The sequence below is a fragment of the Pristiophorus japonicus genome, unplaced genomic scaffold (genome assembly GCF_044704955.1).
Source record: "Pristiophorus japonicus isolate sPriJap1 unplaced genomic scaffold, sPriJap1.hap1 HAP1_SCAFFOLD_382, whole genome shotgun sequence".
Lineage (NCBI taxonomy): Eukaryota > Metazoa > Chordata > Chondrichthyes > Pristiophoridae > Pristiophorus > Pristiophorus japonicus.
Window position 1 is genome coordinate 176,988 of NW_027253674.1, and position 17,775 is coordinate 194,762.

At 44.7% G+C, this 17,775-nt stretch overlaps 1 long non-coding RNA gene across 1 annotated transcript in view; it reads right to left on the bottom strand.

Annotated features, from left to right (window-relative positions):
- Window positions 1-5,360: 5,360 nt before the first annotated feature.
- Window positions 5,361-17,775, bottom strand: part of LOC139250479 (uncharacterized) — a 58,645-nt gene continuing 46,230 nt past the window's right edge. Inside the window, exon 4 of the long non-coding RNA XR_011591311.1 lies at window positions 5,361-5,423. This is a non-coding gene — a long non-coding RNA (uncharacterized lncRNA). The remainder of the gene's footprint in view (window positions 5,424-17,775) is intronic.

Sequence of the window (17,775 nt, forward strand, 5' to 3'; positions counted from 1 at the left end):
CCCCAGCCCACAGCCTTGAGACACCCATGCAGGCTTCTTTTTTTAAGGCATTACAATTTGCCTTCATCGTTCTTTATTTCATTCCTAGACTAAATGTATTGTCTTTCAACAAAATGTAATCAATGCATACGTGTTTTCTTTTGACAAGTGAGCGTGTCGAAAAAAACAATTTCAACCAACGGGACCTCGCATTTTTTATCTTTTGCTCAACAAACCTATCCTTTGTGCATTTCCTAACTCCATAACATATCATCCAAATAAATCCACACCTGGATTTCTAAATCAAAATGTAATTCAATTCTAGGTTCATACTTTCTTAAAACTTCCCTCATACAGGACAACACTGTAAAGGATTAAAAAAAAACGTTCACGCTGTTTGAAAAAGTAGGTTGGGCAAAAACAACAGACAGCTCCACCACTTTCTGAAGCAGGCTTTCAGACACTTGAAAAATTCATTAATTCCCACCTCAAATATTCCGCAGACAACAATCACAGAAGCACTTTCATTCAAAGACAGACATTCACAAAAGTCCATCTTCAATCAACAAAGCTTATTGTTTGGCCGCCTCTAATTTTGGATCCATATTTCACTTAAGATAGTCACTAACAGTTTTTATTATGGTCTTCCGAAAAATATCTGCTTAGCAATAATTCTGGCCCCCAATAAATCCTTTATTTTCTTCGACTCCTAATCATAACCCTGTTAGTGGGGATACAAATTTGAGCCAAATTCCTCTGTCCATTCCCTTCTGTCAACTATATCTATTTTTATACTTACAGCCTCTTGTCTTTTGTCACTTTCTCTGTCCATCTCAACTTCGGGTATATTTCTATTCATCTTTCCGGCTGTTAAACTGCTCTTTTTCTCTTCATCATATCCTGCCTTAACCATCTTCTTAACCTTTTCAGATTTATCTCTCAGAAACTCTTCTGGTAGTTTATACCCCACCCCTCCAAGGGCCTTCGCAGATTCCCTTGCCATTTCTTACACTGGGGCTTTTTCCCCAGTTCCCATTTTACCCATCTTTACTTAAGCCGACCTATTTACACCGAGGCTTTTACCCCGATATCCCGTATACGTACTTATTCTCCCGACACATGTATTTACTTACAGTGTCCTGACGCACCCCTCAACTGGATTTACTGGCTGCACAGACTCTGCTTCAGATTCGTTGCATCTCTGGTTACTTTGCGAGGAGAATTCCTCAAGGTAATTCTCTACTCATTCGTTGTTAGTTTGGTCAGCTTTTTGTGCCTAATCTGCCCGTCCAGTAGATCCTGCTGACTGCGCCAAGTTGTTAGGGTTAACTTCAAACCAACACTCGGAGTCCGTTAGCCTTAAAGTAAATGCAGTTTTTATTAATAAAAGATACAAGCTGGCAGGGGAGCTATCCTTCAAGGAATGCTCACAGAAACTGCCAGAGATATCTTATTTTATACAGTTTCAGATTATAGCATTATGTAATTACACAAGTTACAATTAATATGTGCTGATTGATTAATACATGATTATCTGGTAGGTTACTTCCTCCAATCTGACCTCTATATGTTTAATTAGTAATTCAGGATACATGTTGTTATGATTCTTTTTATTTAACTTGTATCTTGTTATAGAATTCAAATTCCACGTTATCTGTGTCTGTGCCCAGCTCCCAAGGCCTTTGATCTATGAATTGGAACATCTGCCCCTCTGTGGAAGGCATCCCACACATGCTTCCCACAGACTGAAAAACAGGCTGTGGGATCCATTTTAAAAATCTGCTAACTCCATTTTAAAACATCCCAATTATTATTATTAATTGTAATTACGATTTCTGATCTGCCCTTTCAGTCGATTATGGGGTATCTTATCGAAGGCCTTTGGAAATCCAGATAAATTATATCTACTACAGTATGTTAGTTTACGCTATCTGTTACCTGTTCGAAAATTCAAAGAATTTGGTCAATTCAAGACTTTCCCTTTTATAATCCATGCTGACTATTCGTTTTTGGTTTCTAGCTGTTCTTCCCCTTTTTCTTTTAGTAGTGAATCCATTATTTTTCCTCCCAACGACGTTAAGTTGACTGGACTATAGTTCCTCAGACACGTTCTACCTCCCTTCTTAAAAATAGTTATTACATTAGGTGTCTGCCAATCCTCCGGCACTGCACCTTATTCTAACGAAGTATTAAATATGTTTATTAATGCCTCTGCTGTCTCTTCTCTAGATGTGATTCATCCGAAGCTGGCACTTTATCCATTTTCGGTTTGATTAGTTTATATAATATTTTCCTCTTGTTATTTTAAATGCAGTTATTTCATTTCTAATATCATCCGATGTCATGTCCACCTGTGTTGTCTCCCTGATAAATACTGATGCAAAATAATTGTTTAATATTTCTACCTATCTCTGCCTGTAGACAACCTTCTGAGCCACGTACTTTGGTATGTATTGTGGATGTCCTCCACGCAATCTTTATTCTTATCGTTAAAGGTAACGAGTATATCTTACCTGTTGGACAGGAGCAGTGTCTCATTCTCAGTCTCTCCTCAGTTCTCACTACACGGCACCCAATCAGCCACGGACATTCCTGAACCTGCGCATTTCTGTGGGATGTGACTGTTTTCTGGATTAAATCACTTATCCTGTGTGTTTCAGAGTGTATCGAACTCGCACTCCAGCCCAATTACGCTGAGCCAGAGCGAATAAAGCATAGACATTTCCTGCAGATGTGGGAATGTGGGACAGATTTCCTGTCCACAAACTCACACACATTACAGTCTCGACTCATTGCCTGCCCTGCCATCTTTAGTTATTTTTTATAAATTTATTTGCTTATTTACACACTGAATTAATTGAATTACTTAGTTTTTATTCAAATGGTTATTTATAATGATATAATTAATTAGTAATTATAGTTAAATTATTAATTTAATAAAGTGTTGTTATTGCTCCCAGATCTTAGTGTGGACCAAGCGTCGAGAAAAAAGGTAATACTCACCAAACATTCATCTACCTGCTGTATTTTGGAGGCCAAAGCAGCACCTCCTTCAACCACTGTTCCCATTCAAACTCTCACCAAATTCCATTTAATATCACTGTGCAGAACACACTGTGAATCTGCAGTTAGTATTTAGTTTTATACCTTTGGAGCCACACACAAGTTACAAGTGCTGTCTCAGCTCCATGTCCATTGTGCGCAGTAATTAGCACATATTTAAGACTAACACTTACAGCTGACTGACTGATAGTTAACTACCACTGACAGGCAGTTTCTGCTAACTTCTGTTTTTAAAGTTCTAAGTTCAATTCAAAACGTTAAACTAAATTTCCCTTCTTACAGCTAATACTCAGCCAGACTCACCCCGGACTTACCACTGAATCTCACTTTCTCTACGTTCCCAAGTTTATCACTCTCTTTGTGCACTCCGTTTAAGATCAGGATGTGGTGATAGAGTAAGCTGGGCAGAAAGGGTCGGGGTGGGGAAGGTCGCTCTGTAAATTTGCAGTCCACAGGCAGACGGGCTGCTAACGCCCAGCACCCCCAGGGAAACCTCAGGGGAACCGCCTCAGAAAAGTTTGCAGCCGCGAGCACCGAATGGCCTATTTCTGTGCTGCAGACATTAATTGACTCTTTGTAAGGTGATGGGTGAAGGAGATGGGATGTCTTAAATGCGATTCTGAGTCAGCCACAAGCCAGGGCGTGGTCAGAAGGGCAGGTCTGCGATGTCACAATGCTCAGGCACAGTGTCATGCGAGTTTCCCCGCTTTATTACATCACACATACTGCAATACCTTGCAACAAAGCTCGTTACCACCCTCCCTGAATGTTGCATATTATGGGCTATGTTTAGCACGGAGATTATTGAGAGAGTGAGGAGGAGCTGAGTTTAATGTGTGTCGAGTGTGTACGGGGAACACTTCATCCTGCAGATCACTGCATTGTTCAGGCAAACTTCCAAAGGATCGTTATAGTCGTGAATGTCACTGGGATATACTCCGTCTGCAGGAGACCCTTTAATCCCAAAGGTAGATTATCTGAAACAAGGATACGCCGCTATCACCAGGCGCTGGGGCTGCTCAGGTTAAACCCCACTGGGAGAATAACACAAGGAGCCTGCAAAAGGATGAAAGCACTGACCTTTGAGCCTTTGAAACCTTCCCTCTCTGGCTGTTGTTTGGTCCCAGGCCATTTCCCCCCAACTTTCCATGGGAGTGCTGGGGACTGAGCGGCCCTTCCACCCGAGGACTGAAAAGTAACAGAGCCACCTTCCCCGCGCCGCTCCCTTTGGGTAAACACATCCTACACGTGCCTGGCGGTCAGGAGCTTTATAAACCCGTCCCAGGCTGCAGCAGACGTCTTAGCGGGGATAAAACCTGCAGGAGTCCAGCGGGAGTGATCTCCGTGGACTTCCCCACCTCTATCATTTTTGTTAGTCGCTGACTCCGCGCGGTGAAAGATGAAAACAGGCCTCACTGTGTGTGTATCACAGAGATGAGTGGATTGGGCAGAATACCCGTCCAAAGCATTGTGCGATTCTTATTATTTAACACATTTAACAATTACAGAGAAGGGATATTTCACCACATTCTTCAACTCCTCTCTGAATTTCGTCTGGGTCACGGCATAAATACATGTGTTGGTGCAGCAACTCAGGAGCTGAAGCATAAATTCCATTTCCTGTACATATTGAGGTAGAAACCCAGGATTAAAGTTTAACGAATACAATCGATTAACCACAGAATACAACAGAAACACTACCCATAAGAGTATAAAACTGCCGGATATAACAAACAGTAAAATTATGGATTTCCTTCGCTTCTCCATCTCTGGGTCACTGGGGCTCTCCCCACTGCTGTGGGCCCGGAGTCTCCTGCGGGCTCTGCTCGACACTAAAACGTGTCTGACAGTTAAAGCATTGAGCAGAAGGATCAGAACAAATGGAATAAACGGTGTTATAATATAATGAATGAATTCAATTACTGCCCATGATAGTGACTCAGAAACTTCCCATCTAACAAAACAAAACCAGGGATTATTGGAAATATGATACACGCCTCCATACATAAAGTACCAGAAAGTGTTCTTTACACAGAACAGCGCACTCAATGTTCCCACAACCACAGTCGCCGTTTTCTCGGAGCAATATTTGGTTTTGAGCTTCTGACAACAAATAGCTATACATCGATCAAAGGTAAAAGCAACTGTGAACCAGACGGAACAGTCTGTCACTGCGTAAAGCAGGATGGCATGGATATTACAAACATTAATCTTCCACATGAACTCAAACGCGGTTGAATAATGAATAGGAATCTGCCTGGATATCAGGTCGAGGATAACGACCAGTAGATCCACCGCTGCCATTGCCACCAGGTAACGGCTGACACACTTGGAGAGACCGCACCTTCCTCGAGACAGGATCATTATCGTCACTAAGTTCACTGCAAGCAAGAGAAAAAACAGGGAATTTATATTTCAGATTGAGAGCAACAACAGCTGCCTCAAAGAATTATGTGTGAAATGTGTCAGGATTAAATGAACCATCCAATGGGACGTGTGGAGTTTGGGTCAGGACTGATTACACCAGCGGATGGGACGTGTGGTGTTTGGGTCAGGACTGATTACACCAGCGGATGGGACGTGTGGTGTTTGGGTCAGGACTGATTACACCAGCGGATGGGACGTGTGGTGTTTGGGTCAGGACTGATTACACCAGCGGATGGGACGTGTGGTGTTTGGGTCAGGACTGATTACACCAGCGGATGGGTCGTGTGGTGTTTGGGTCAGGACTGATTACACCAGCGGATGGGTCGTGTGGTGTTTGGGTCAGAACTGATTACACCATCGGATGGGTCGTGTGGTGTTTGGGTCAGGACTGATTACACCAGCGGATGGGTCGTGTGGTGTTTGGGTCAGGACTGATTACACCAGCGGATGGGTCGTGTGGTGTTTGGGTCAGGACTGATTACACCAGCGGATGGGTCGTGTGGTGTTTGGGTCAGGACTGATTACACCAGCGGATGGGTCGTGTGGTGTTTGGGTCAGGACTGATTTCACCAGCGGATGGGACGTGTGGTGTTTGGGTCAGGACTGTTTACACCAGCGGATGGGACGTGTGGTGTTTGGGTCAGGACTGATTACACCAGCGGATGGGACGTGTGGTGTTTGGGTCAGGACTGATTACACCAGCGGATGGGTCGTGTGGTGTTTGGGTCAGGACTGATTACACCAGCGGATGGGTCGTGTGCTGTTTGGGTCAGGACTGATTACACCCGCGGATGGGTCGTGTGGTGTTTGGGTCAGAACTGATTACACCAGCGGATGGGACGTGTGGTGTTTGGCACAGGTATTGAAAGAACCAATATATGGGACGTGTGGGTGTCGGGTCAGGGACTGAATGTACCAGTGGATGGGATGTTTGGGTGTTGTGACAGGGAGTGAGTGAAGCGGTGGATGTGATGTGTGGGTGCTGGGTCATGACTGAAAGAATTAATGTATTGGACTTTTGCCAGGTGGGTAAAGCGCTGAATGAGACTCTGATATAACGCCATATTCAGAGGGAGCAATAATTCTGCACAAGAAGCTGTGAATAACCTGTGTCCATTGAGGGGAATAGAGTCATTGTCCATGGATGGGAATGTAGTATGAGGACAGCGAGGGGAATGGAATCTGTGTCCAGGGAGGAGAATGGAGTTGTGGGCCAAGGGAGTGAATGGAGTCTGTGGCCAAGAAAAGGAATGGCGTCTGTGACAATGAGGGGAATGGAGTATGTGGCCAGGGAGAGGAATCGATTCTTTGTTTTGGAAGGGGAATCGAATTTGTGTACATGGAGGGGAATGGAGTCTGTGGCCAAGGTGGGGAATGAAATCTGTGGCCAGAGAGGGGAATGGAGTCTTTGGCGAGGTTACTGCGGTTGTGTCGAAGGCTGAAGAAGGTGAATTGAATTGTATTATGTGTCGAAATCAGAACCTTTCCAACCATTGTATTGAAAGTACACTTTGTAACTGGCTTAAGCTGACTTTCCCACAATATTGCAAATAATCTTTAAAGAAGGGACTGTCGCTTTACAATAGACTGATGATGACCCATGTTGTAAGATGTCACAAACGATTTTCGAACGTGTCTGTTTACAGCTGGAACCGTGTCAACCAGCTGCCTTTCACCTGGTGTGAGAAAGTTACAGACTTCCAGTTGACAGAGAGAGTTTGAGACTGGAAATATCAAAATATTTCACAATATAGTGCTCCGTTTTGAATAGTTGCTACCGTGCGGCCCACACCGAGCTCTCCTGAACTGTGGCTGAACAAGGGAAATAAATCAATTCAAACACAACTGAATAAACATTTTACTGGAAGACATATTGCAGTTTTAACCCTGTCCTGACCGTCTGGAATTAGTGACTGTGAGGCAGAGCAGGAGACGGTTAAAATTACGACAACTCTCTATAGCTGAATCATTAGTGAATAATGTCTCATATCTCAGTGTATTGGTGAAGGATCTCTCAACGCTGATTTCCACAGAGCAGTGTCATTTACAATAACCAGCGGTCCTTAAAACACTTGTTACCGCTGAACACATATTTATTATCCAACACTGGGCATCAGTGCAGAAAGCTGACTGCAAGCTGTTGAATAATATAATCGTTTACTAACATATCTTGTGTCAAAATCAAATTTCTGTCAAATCCTGTAAACCACTATCACTGGAAACAAGTTGTGGAAACAACACACTGTTTATTGAACTGGGAGTAGCGAGTCAGCAAATGATCAAACATTACATGACAGAAACTTCTGTGCATTGCCAGACACAGAACAAGAGGTTTAAATTGTGAAAACAACATACTGTTCATTGAACTGGGAGCAGCGAATTAACGAATGATCAAACATTACATGACAGAAACTTTTTTGCATTGCCAGACACATTACAAGAGGTTTAAATTGAATACAATTAATCAGTAAAACTAAAAGACGAGGACAAAAAATACAGATAAAAATGGGTTACATAATTAATTGCAGATGAAGGACTCACCAGGAACACCAACAGCAGCGAGGAGCGGGTAATAAATACGTTCTACATTGAAAAATGCCCACAAGATCCAAAGCTCAGTTGGAATCTCCCAGAACATGATTTGACTTTCTGTGAGCTCCAATAAGCACTGTTAATTTTAGACAACAACTTCAGTCAAACATTGCTGAACAGACCGAAAAAGAAATCCCTATTTATAGCCTGAGGGAACTCTCCAGTGAGACAATTAAACTGCACACTGAAGGATATTAATCGCAGTCACTGAATAAACAAGTTGTCCGAACCTTTTCTTTGCATCAGTTTCAATTGCAAAATATCTTAAAAGCAACGTGGCTTTCAGATCAAATAACGTTATCCAAAACCAAGCACTATTGGTAAAAGCAGAAATAGTTAAGTCCACAGAATCACAGCATGCATGTGAAGGGAGCAGCTTCATTCAGGGAGTTTCTATTATTGCTGAGATGTAAAATAACTCTGTAATTTCAGATTTTCAATTCACTTCTCGGGTAACACAAGTGAAATAAAACAAATGGAAGAATAGATTTCGAAGTAAAGGTCAGTAACATACATGGTGACTGACAGTACAGTGTTAAGTAAGGATACATGGGCACTGATAATACAATGGTCAGTAAAGATATATGACGACTGATCACACAATGGTCAGTAAGGATACATGAGGACTGATAATACAATGGTCAGTAAGGATACATGGGGACTGATAATACAATGGTCAGTAAGGGTACATGAGGACTAATAATACAATGGTCAGTAAGGCTACATGGTGGCTGTTAATGTAATGCTGAGTAAGGAAGGATACGTGGGGACTGATAATACAGTGGTCAGTAAGGGTACATGGGGACAGATAATACAGTGGTCAGTAAGGGTACATGGGGACAGATAATACAATGGTCAGTAAGATTACATAGGGACAGATAATGTGGTCAGTAAGGATACATAAGGACTGATAATACAATTGGCAATAAGGCTATATGGGTTCTGATAATACAATGGTTCGTAAGGATACATGAACACTGATAATACAATGGTCAATAAGGATATATGGGCACAGATAATGCAATGGTCAGTAAGGGTACATGGGGACAGTTAATACAATGGTCAGTAAGGGGACATGGGGCAGATAATATATTGGTCAGTAACGGTTCATGGGGACAGATAATACAGTGGTCAGTAAGCGTACATGGGGACAGATAACATATTGGTCAGTAAGGATATGTGTGTGCTGTTAATACAATGGTCAGTAAGGATTCATGGCGACCGATGCCATACTGACAGTCACAGGCCATCCTATGAACAGACCAGCAGGAAGAGTAGTGCAAGGAAGGTAGTGCAGGGGACCCCTGTGGTCATCCCCCTGCAAAACAGATACACGGCTTTGAGTACTGTTGGGGGGGATGACTCATCAGGGGAGGGCAGCAGCAGCCAAGTTCATGCCACCGTGGCTGGCTCTACTGCACAGGAGGGCAGGAAAAAGAGTGGGAGCGCGATAGTGATAGGGGATTCAATGGTGAGGGGAATAGATAGGCGTTTCTGCGGCCGCAACCGAGACTCCAGGATGGTATGTTGCCTCCCTGGTGCAAGGGTCAAGGATGTCTTGGAGCGGGTGCAGGACATTCTGAAATGGGAGGGAGAACAGCCAGTTGTTGTGGTGCACATTGGTACCAACGACATAGTTAAAAAAAGGAATGAGGTCCTACGAAACGAATTTAAGGAGCTAGGAGCTAAATTAAAAAGTAGGACCTCAAAAGTAGTAATCTCGGGATTGCTACCAGTGCCACGTGCTAGTCAGAGTAGGAATCGCAGGATAGTGCAGATGAATACGTGGCTTGAGCAGTGGTGGAGCAGGGAGGGATTCAAATTCCTGGGGAATTGGAACCGGTTCTGGGGGAGGCGGGACCAGTACAAACCGGACGGTCTGCACCTGGGCAGGACCGGAACGAATGTCCTAGGGGGAGTGTTTGCTAGTGCTGTTGGGGAGGAGTTAAACTAATATGGCAGGGGGATGGGAACCAATGCAGGGAGACAGAGGGAGACAAAAAGGAGGCAAAAGCAAAAGACAGAAAGGAGATGAGGAAAAGTGGAGGGCAGAAAAGCCGAAGGCAAAGAACAAAAAGGACCACTGTACAGCAAAATTCTAAAAGGACAAAGGGTGTTAAAAAAACAAGCCTGAAGGCTTTCTGTCTTAATGCAAGGAGTATCCGCAATAAGGTGGATGAATAGACGTTAACAAATATGATGTGATTGGGATTATGGAGACGTGGCTCCAGGATGATCAGGGCTGGGAACTCAACATCCAGGGGTATTCAACATTCAGGAAGGATAGAATAAAAGGAATAGGAGGTGGGGTAGCATTGCTGGTTAAAGAGGATATTAATGCAATAGTTTGGAAGGACATTAGCTTGGATGATGTGGAATCTATATGGGGAGAGCTGCAGAATACCAAAGGGCAAAAAACGTTAGTGGGAGTTGTGTAGATACCTCCAAACAGTAGAAGTGATGTTGGGGAGGGCATCAAACAGGAAATTAGGGGTGCATGCAATAAAGGTGTAGCAGTTATAATGGGTGACTTTAATATGCACATAGATTGGGCTAGCCAAACTGGAAGCAATACGGTGGAGGAGGATTTCCTGGAGTGCATAAGGGATGGTTTTCTAGACCAATATGTCGAGGAACCAACTAGGGGGGAGGCCATCTTCGACTGGGTGTTGTGTAATGAGAGAGGATTAATTAGCAATCTCATTGTGCGAGGCCCCTTGGGGAAGAGTGACCATAATATCGTGGAATTCTGCATTAGGATGGAGAATGAAACAGTTAATTCAGAGACCATGGTCCATAACTTAAAGAAGGGTAACTTTGAAGGTATAAAGCGTGAATTGGCTAGGATAGATTGGCGAATGAAACTTAAGGGGTTGACTGTGGATGGGCAATGGCAGACATTTAGAGACCGCATGGATGAATTACAACAATTGTGCATTCCTGTCTGGCATAAAAATAAAAAAGGGAAGGTGGCTCAACCGTGGCTATCAAGGGAAATCAGGGATAGTATTAAAGCCAAGGAAGTTTCATACAAATTGGCCAGAAATAGCAGCGAACCCGGGGACTGGGAGAAATTTAGAACTCAGCAGAGGAGGACAAAGGGTTTGATTAGGGCAGGGAAAATGAAGTATGAGAAGAAGCTTGCAGGGAACATTAAGGCGGATTGCAAAAGTTTCTATAGGTATGTAAAGAGAAAAAGGTTAGTAAAGACAAACTGCAGTCAGAATCAGGGGAAGTCATAACGGAGAACAAAGAAATGGCAGACCAATTGAATAAGTACTTTGGTTCGGTATTCACTAAGGAGGACACAAACAACGTTCCGGATATAAAAGGGGTCAGAGGGTCTAGCAAGGAGGAGGAACTGACGGAAATCTTTATTAGTCGGGAAATTGTGTTGGGGAAATTGATGGGATTGAAGGCCGATAAACCCCCAGGGCCTGATGGACTGCATCCCAGAATACTTGTGGAGGTGGCCTTGGAAATCGCGGATGCATTGACAGTCATTTTCCAACATTCCATTGATTCTGGATCAGTTCCTATGGAGTGGAGGGTAGCCAATGTAACCCCACTTTTTAAAAAAGGAGGGAGAGAGAAAACAGGGAATTATAGACCGGTCAGCCTGACCTCAGTAGTGGGTAAAATGATGGAATCAATTATTAAGAATGACATAGCAGCGCATTTGGAAAATGGTGACATGATAGGTCCAAGTCAGCATGGATTTGTGAAAGGGAAATCATGCTTGACAAATCTTCTGGAATTTTTTGAGGATGTTTCCAGTAAAGTAGACAAAGGAGAACCAGTTGCTGTTGTATATTTGGACTTTCAGAAGGCTTTCGACAAGGTCACGCAAGAGATTAATGTGCAAAGTTAAAGCACATGGGATTGGGGGTCGTGTGCTGACGTGGATTGAGAACTGGTTGTCAGACAGGAAGCAAAGAGTAGGAGTAAATGGGTACTTTTCAGAATGGCAGGCAGTGACTAGTGGGGTACCGCAAGGTTCTGTGCTGGGGCCTCAACTGTTTCCATTGTACATTAATGATTTAGACGAGGGGATTATATGTAGTATCTCCAAATTTGCGGATGACACTAAGTTGGGTGGCAGTGTGAGCTGCGAGGAGGATGCTATGAGGCTGCAGAGTGACTTGGATAGGTTAGGTGAGTGGGCAAATGCATGGCAGATGAAGTATAATGGGGATACATGTGAGGTTATCCACTTTGGTGGTAAAAACAGAGAGACAGACTATTATCTGAATGGTGACAGATTAGGAAAAGGGAAGGTGCAACGAGACCTGGGTGTCATGGTACATCAGTCATTGAAGGTTGGCATGCAGGTACAGCAGGCGGTTAAGTAAACAAATGGCACGTTGGCCTTCATAGCGAGGGGATTGGAGTACAGGGGCAGGGAGGTGTTGGTACAGTTGTACAGGGCCTTGGTGAGGCCATACCTGGAGTATTGTGTACAGTTTTGGTCTCCTAACTTGAGGAAGGACATTCTTGCTATTGAGGGAGTGCAACGAAGATTCACCAGACTGATTCCCGGGATGGTGGTACTGACCTATCAAGAAAGACTGGATCAACTGGGCTTGTATTTACTGGAGTTCAGAAGAATAAGAGGGGACCTCATAGAAACGTTTAAAATTCTGACGGGTTTAGACAGGTTAGATGCAGGAAGAATGTTCCCAATGTTGGGGAAGTCCAGAACCAGGGGTCACAGTCTGAGGATAAGGGGTAAGCCATTTAGGACCGAGATGAGGAGAAACTTCTTCACCCAGAGAGTGGTGAACCTGTGGAATTCTCTACCACAGAAAGTAGTTGAGGCCAATTCACTAAATATATTCAAAATGGAGTTAGATGAAGTCCTTACTACTCGGGGGATCAAGGGATATGGTGAGAAAGCAGGAAGGGGGTACTGAAGTTTCATGTTCAGCCACGAACTCATTGAATGACGGTGCAGGCTAGAAGGGCTGAATGGCCTGCTTCTGCACCTATTTTCTATGTTTCTATGTTTCTATGGTTTATTTTCCTCAGTACAGGGAATGGAGAGACTGGAGGTGAGGAATGGAGATGAAAGGAGCAGAGAGGTAAAGAGGGGAGAAGAGAGAGGCCAGGAGGCGGGAGGGGAGTAGACGAGAGGAGATGAGTGTGGAGGAGAGGAGAGGAGGGGAATAGGAGAGCAGAGGTGAGGGGAGGAGATGAGTGGAGTGGAGAAGACAGCAGATCAGAGTAGAGGATAGGAGGTGAGAGGAGAGGGTGGGAGGAGGAAAGAGAGAAGATGAGTAGGAAGGGGAGGAGAGGTAAGTGGAGGATAGGATAGATGAGAGAGGAAGTAGAGAGGAGGGCAGAGGAGAACAGTCAGAGACGAGTAGAGGAACGGAGAGGAGAGTTGATAAGAGGAAAGAGAGGACAAGAGACGAGAAAAGAAAGGAGAGGAGAAGATAGGAGAGGGGAAGAGAGGAGAGGAGGGGAATTAAGATGATAGTGTAGGGGAGATGGTAGGAGAGGAAAGTGAAATAGAGGTGGGGAGAGGGAAGGGGAGGGGAGAGGGATGAGAGGAAAGGAGAGGGGAGTGGAGATGAGAGTGTAGGGGAGATGGTAGGAGAGCAGAGTGGAGTAGAGATGAGGAGAAGGTAGGAGAGAGAAGAGAGATGAGAGGAGCGTGGAGTGGAGGAGAGGAGCAGAGTGGAGAAGGGAGGAATGGAGAGAAGTGGAGAGTGGAGAGAGGATGCGAGGGAAGGAGAGTAGAGCAGAGGAGAGGGGAAGGGTGGCGGGAGAGCAGAGGAAAGACCATCAGAGGAGAGGAGAGGAAGAGAGTGGGGAGAGCAGGGGCACGAAGAGATGAAAATGGAGGGGAGAGATTCGGAGAAGAGAGGGGAAGTGGAGAGGAGAGTGGAGGAGAGCAGAGCTGTGGAGAGTCGAGCAACGGAGAGGAGAGTAGAGGAAATGAGAGGAGTAAAGAGAAAATAAGAAAGCAGAGTGGAGTGAGGAGGTTAGTAGATTAGAGGAGAGGAGGGGACAAGAGAGGGGACAAGAGAGGAGAGTAGAAGAGAGGGCAGGAGAGGATAGAAGAGTGGGTAGCGGAGAGCTGATTTGAGGTGAATGGAAAAGAGGGGTGATGAAGTTAGAGCAGAGAAGAGGAGAGAGAAGATAGTGAATGAGAGGAGGAGATGAAAAGAGGGTAGACGAAAGGAGAGAGGAGGGGAGGAGAGGGTAGAAGGGGGAGGAGAGGATTTGAGAAGAAAGGAGGTGATAGGGTAGGGGAGAGCAGAGGGAAAAAGTGGAGCGGGAAGGAGAAGAGAGGGGAGAACATCAGAGGACACAAGTGACGAGAGGAGTTGAAATGAAAGGGGAGAAGAGGTGAGGAGGAGGGGAGAGGAGAAGAGGGGAACATTTAGGGGAGAGGATTCGAGATGATTGGAGTGGAGAGGAGTGGAGCGGAGAGAGGAGAGTGGAGAGAGAAGCGACTTAAAAACAGGGGAGAGAAGAGGAGGGGATAGGTGAAGATAGGGGAGGAGAGGAGAGGAGATGAGTCAAGATGAGAGAGCAGAGGAGAGGAGATGAGAGGAGAATGGAGCAGAGAAAAGGGGAGGAGAAAAAGGTCAGGGCTATGTGAGAATGGAGTAGAGGCGTGGAGAAAGTAGGCGAGAGGGGAGAAAATGAGGGCACAAGAGATTTGAGGAGCACAGCGGAATAGGGAGGAGAGTTGCGGAGAGGGAGAGGAGCGGGGAGAGGACGGGAAGACAGGTGAGGAGAGAAGTGGAGAGGAGAGAGGAGGAGATGGGAGAAGGGATGAGCCGAGTGGAGAGGATAGTGGAGGAGAGGGGAGAGGAAGAGAGAAGATGAAAGGATAAGGATGTGAGCAGAGGCGATAGGAGAGGAGTGTGGTGGAGAGGAGAGGCGAGAGGAGGAGAGTAGTGGAGAGGGGAGGAAAATAGTGATGAAGGGACAGAGGAGGGTAGAGATGAACAGGGAGGGGACGAGAGTGTAGGGGAGGAGAGGGGAGAAGAAAGCAGTGCAGGGAAGAGTAGAGGAACGGAGAGTTGATATGATGAGAGGAGAGGAGAGGAGAGGAAAGCGGAGTGAAGAGGGAAGGGGATTAGCGGAGAGGACTGGGGAGAGGAGAGGAGAGGGTAGGGGCGAGGGTAGGAGAGGAGAATAGATTAGAGGAGGGGAGAAGGTAGGGGAGAGGAGAGGAGATCAGCATAGGAGAGACGTGAGGAGAGAGGAGAGGAGAGGCGAGGGGTGAGGAGGGGAGGTGTTGGGGTACAAAGGAGGCTTCTCTCCTTCAAGGTGGACTAACCGATGTAGTTAATCGACACCTGCCCATCCGTTGGGCTAAAAGGAAACTTCTCTCCCTCGGGATGGAGTAACTGATATAGCTAATCTACACTTCACCCAGCTTGCCACTGTATAACGACCAAGGAAGTAAACAAACAAAACCTCAGGTTTATCGGTTTTATTACGAGCAATGCACGGAAAGGTTCAGTCTTGGAACCTCTGAAATAGAAGCGTTTTCAAGCATTCTTTATACAGGTGTTGGAGAGGAGCTAACCTCCTACAAAATCATCGATCGGTCTATTGCTATTAGCGAAGTTACATTGATTTGTTGACTCTTATTAGACGGGCTCTGAGTGGTACATGCAACTGCCCATCTCTCATCTTTGTTTTGTTCCATTTTGCCCTCTACCTCAGTCTATCCGATGCCTGCTGTGGTTGTCCTGGCTTCTTTATCTCGTCTCAGGGACCTTTAAACAAAACTGCTGTTGGCTGTTTCAGTGTTACTAAGGTTAAGGTATAATATAATGCGTATAAGTATAAGTGTGTTATACCTTTATAAGCAAGTGTTACATACATAGGCAATTGATAAGTTCACAACCTTCAGCATAATTCTGACCCCTATCTACAACCTAACTATTTATCCCTTACAATTCCCCTTAATGGCCCTTGGCTATATGCCCAAGATAGGCCATTTCACAATTAATTCCACATGGGTGAGCTTCCAGGGTTGTCCTTTCACTTGGGTAGTGCGACTTCCCGAGCTCCTGGAGCTATCTGTTGGCTTCCCCATCCATACGATGTAAGTCCTTTCTGCCGGATTGTCTGATTTCCCTTTCTTCAATGTTTTAACTATAGTACGGGCTAGGGCCTGCCTCTTATGTCGGTTGCAGCTTTTAAAAGGATAATACTATCAAGGTGAGTACCCTTCCACTACAACCATACATTGAATCCAGCAAAGTCCTTTCTAGCCAACATTTTCTCGGTGTTCGAGTTATGTCCCGCCTGGGGTATCCTCTGCTTCTTCTATCTTTCCTCCACTTGGGGTCTTCTCTATTCTGCCGAATTTCTGCCCCGCCTGGAATATCCTCTATGTTGTCGAATGGTGTCCACTTCAGTCGAGTTTGTTTCTCTTTCAGTTCGAGTATCGATTTTCCTTGTGGCCCGATGGCCTTCGTATAACCTCCTCAGGTAATGTCCATCATTGTCCCATCGATCATTCCTCCTTTATCTCAGGGGTTATAATAAACACGTTTATATCTGTCTCATCAAGTGGAGTGAAGCAGAAGTAAATATCCATAATGGTGCATGAGTTGTTCCTTTCTTCATTTCAGTTGCCGTGGTGCTCACACATTAAGACCATATCCTCGTGGAACAGTGATAAATTAGTAGTAATTTGTTAGCGGGATGATACTCAAGGTGCACCCGTCCACTTGGTTATATCCACAGTCATCTTTGATCATTCGTAGTGGATCTCGAAATAAAGCAACTTAGTTATTTTTATAACAATCTATATATGGCTGAGACTCTTAGTACTGTTGTTCTCTTCAATTACATTTCTGGTTTGTCATCGTACCGCACGCGAGTTTGATTCCTTATTTCTCCTACATTGTTTGGTGTAGAGAATCTCGCCTTGTCACATCAATAAAAAATAAAAAATCTATTTAAATGTCCGGTTACACAGCAGGGCTTTTTGTCTAAGGTCCAGTTGGTAAATATATCGAGTGTTATCCAATCCGGCACCTTTCTATTCTGAAGCTACTCTATGTCATGTTGTAGTCCATTGAGCAAACATGTTCCATATTCTGTACATACTAGTTTTGTCGGTATGGTTTTACTTAAGTTCCACTCTGCTCTATTCATTTATAGTTCTGGCGTGGTCTCGCAATGTTTGGGCCATGTAATAATTCCCTTTCTGCGCCACTACCCAGTTGCACCTATAACTTTTCATTATCCTCATCCCTTTCCAGCAATCCCTGCAAGATTTATGTTCGGGCATTAACTCACTCATCTATTGGGTGTAGGTCTATATTGTCGCAACTCCCGCCACGTATCCCGCCGCGTATCCCGCCGTGTATCCTGCAGTGTATCCCGCCGCGTATCCTGTGTACCATGTACCTTCTCTAGTATCCCTCTTTTTCCCCAGTCCCGTTTTTTACTTGACCCTCTTTCCACAATAAACTTCATGGCTTTTGATCCAAGGCCTTTAAGTGCTCACAGGGTTAGGTTTCTATACGGGCTTTTACTGTTTAACCCGCAGATGTTGGGGATAGTTATATTGCAGAAATTAATGAATACAGTAATTATTCGCTGACATACCCTGAAGTATATCTTATCCTTGGTCTGCCTTATCAATTTCTCTTTTGCCCCAGTGTTCACTGTTGGACAGGTTTGTGGCGCTAGGGGTGTGATGGTCGAGGCCCTGGTAGTGCTCACTGTTGC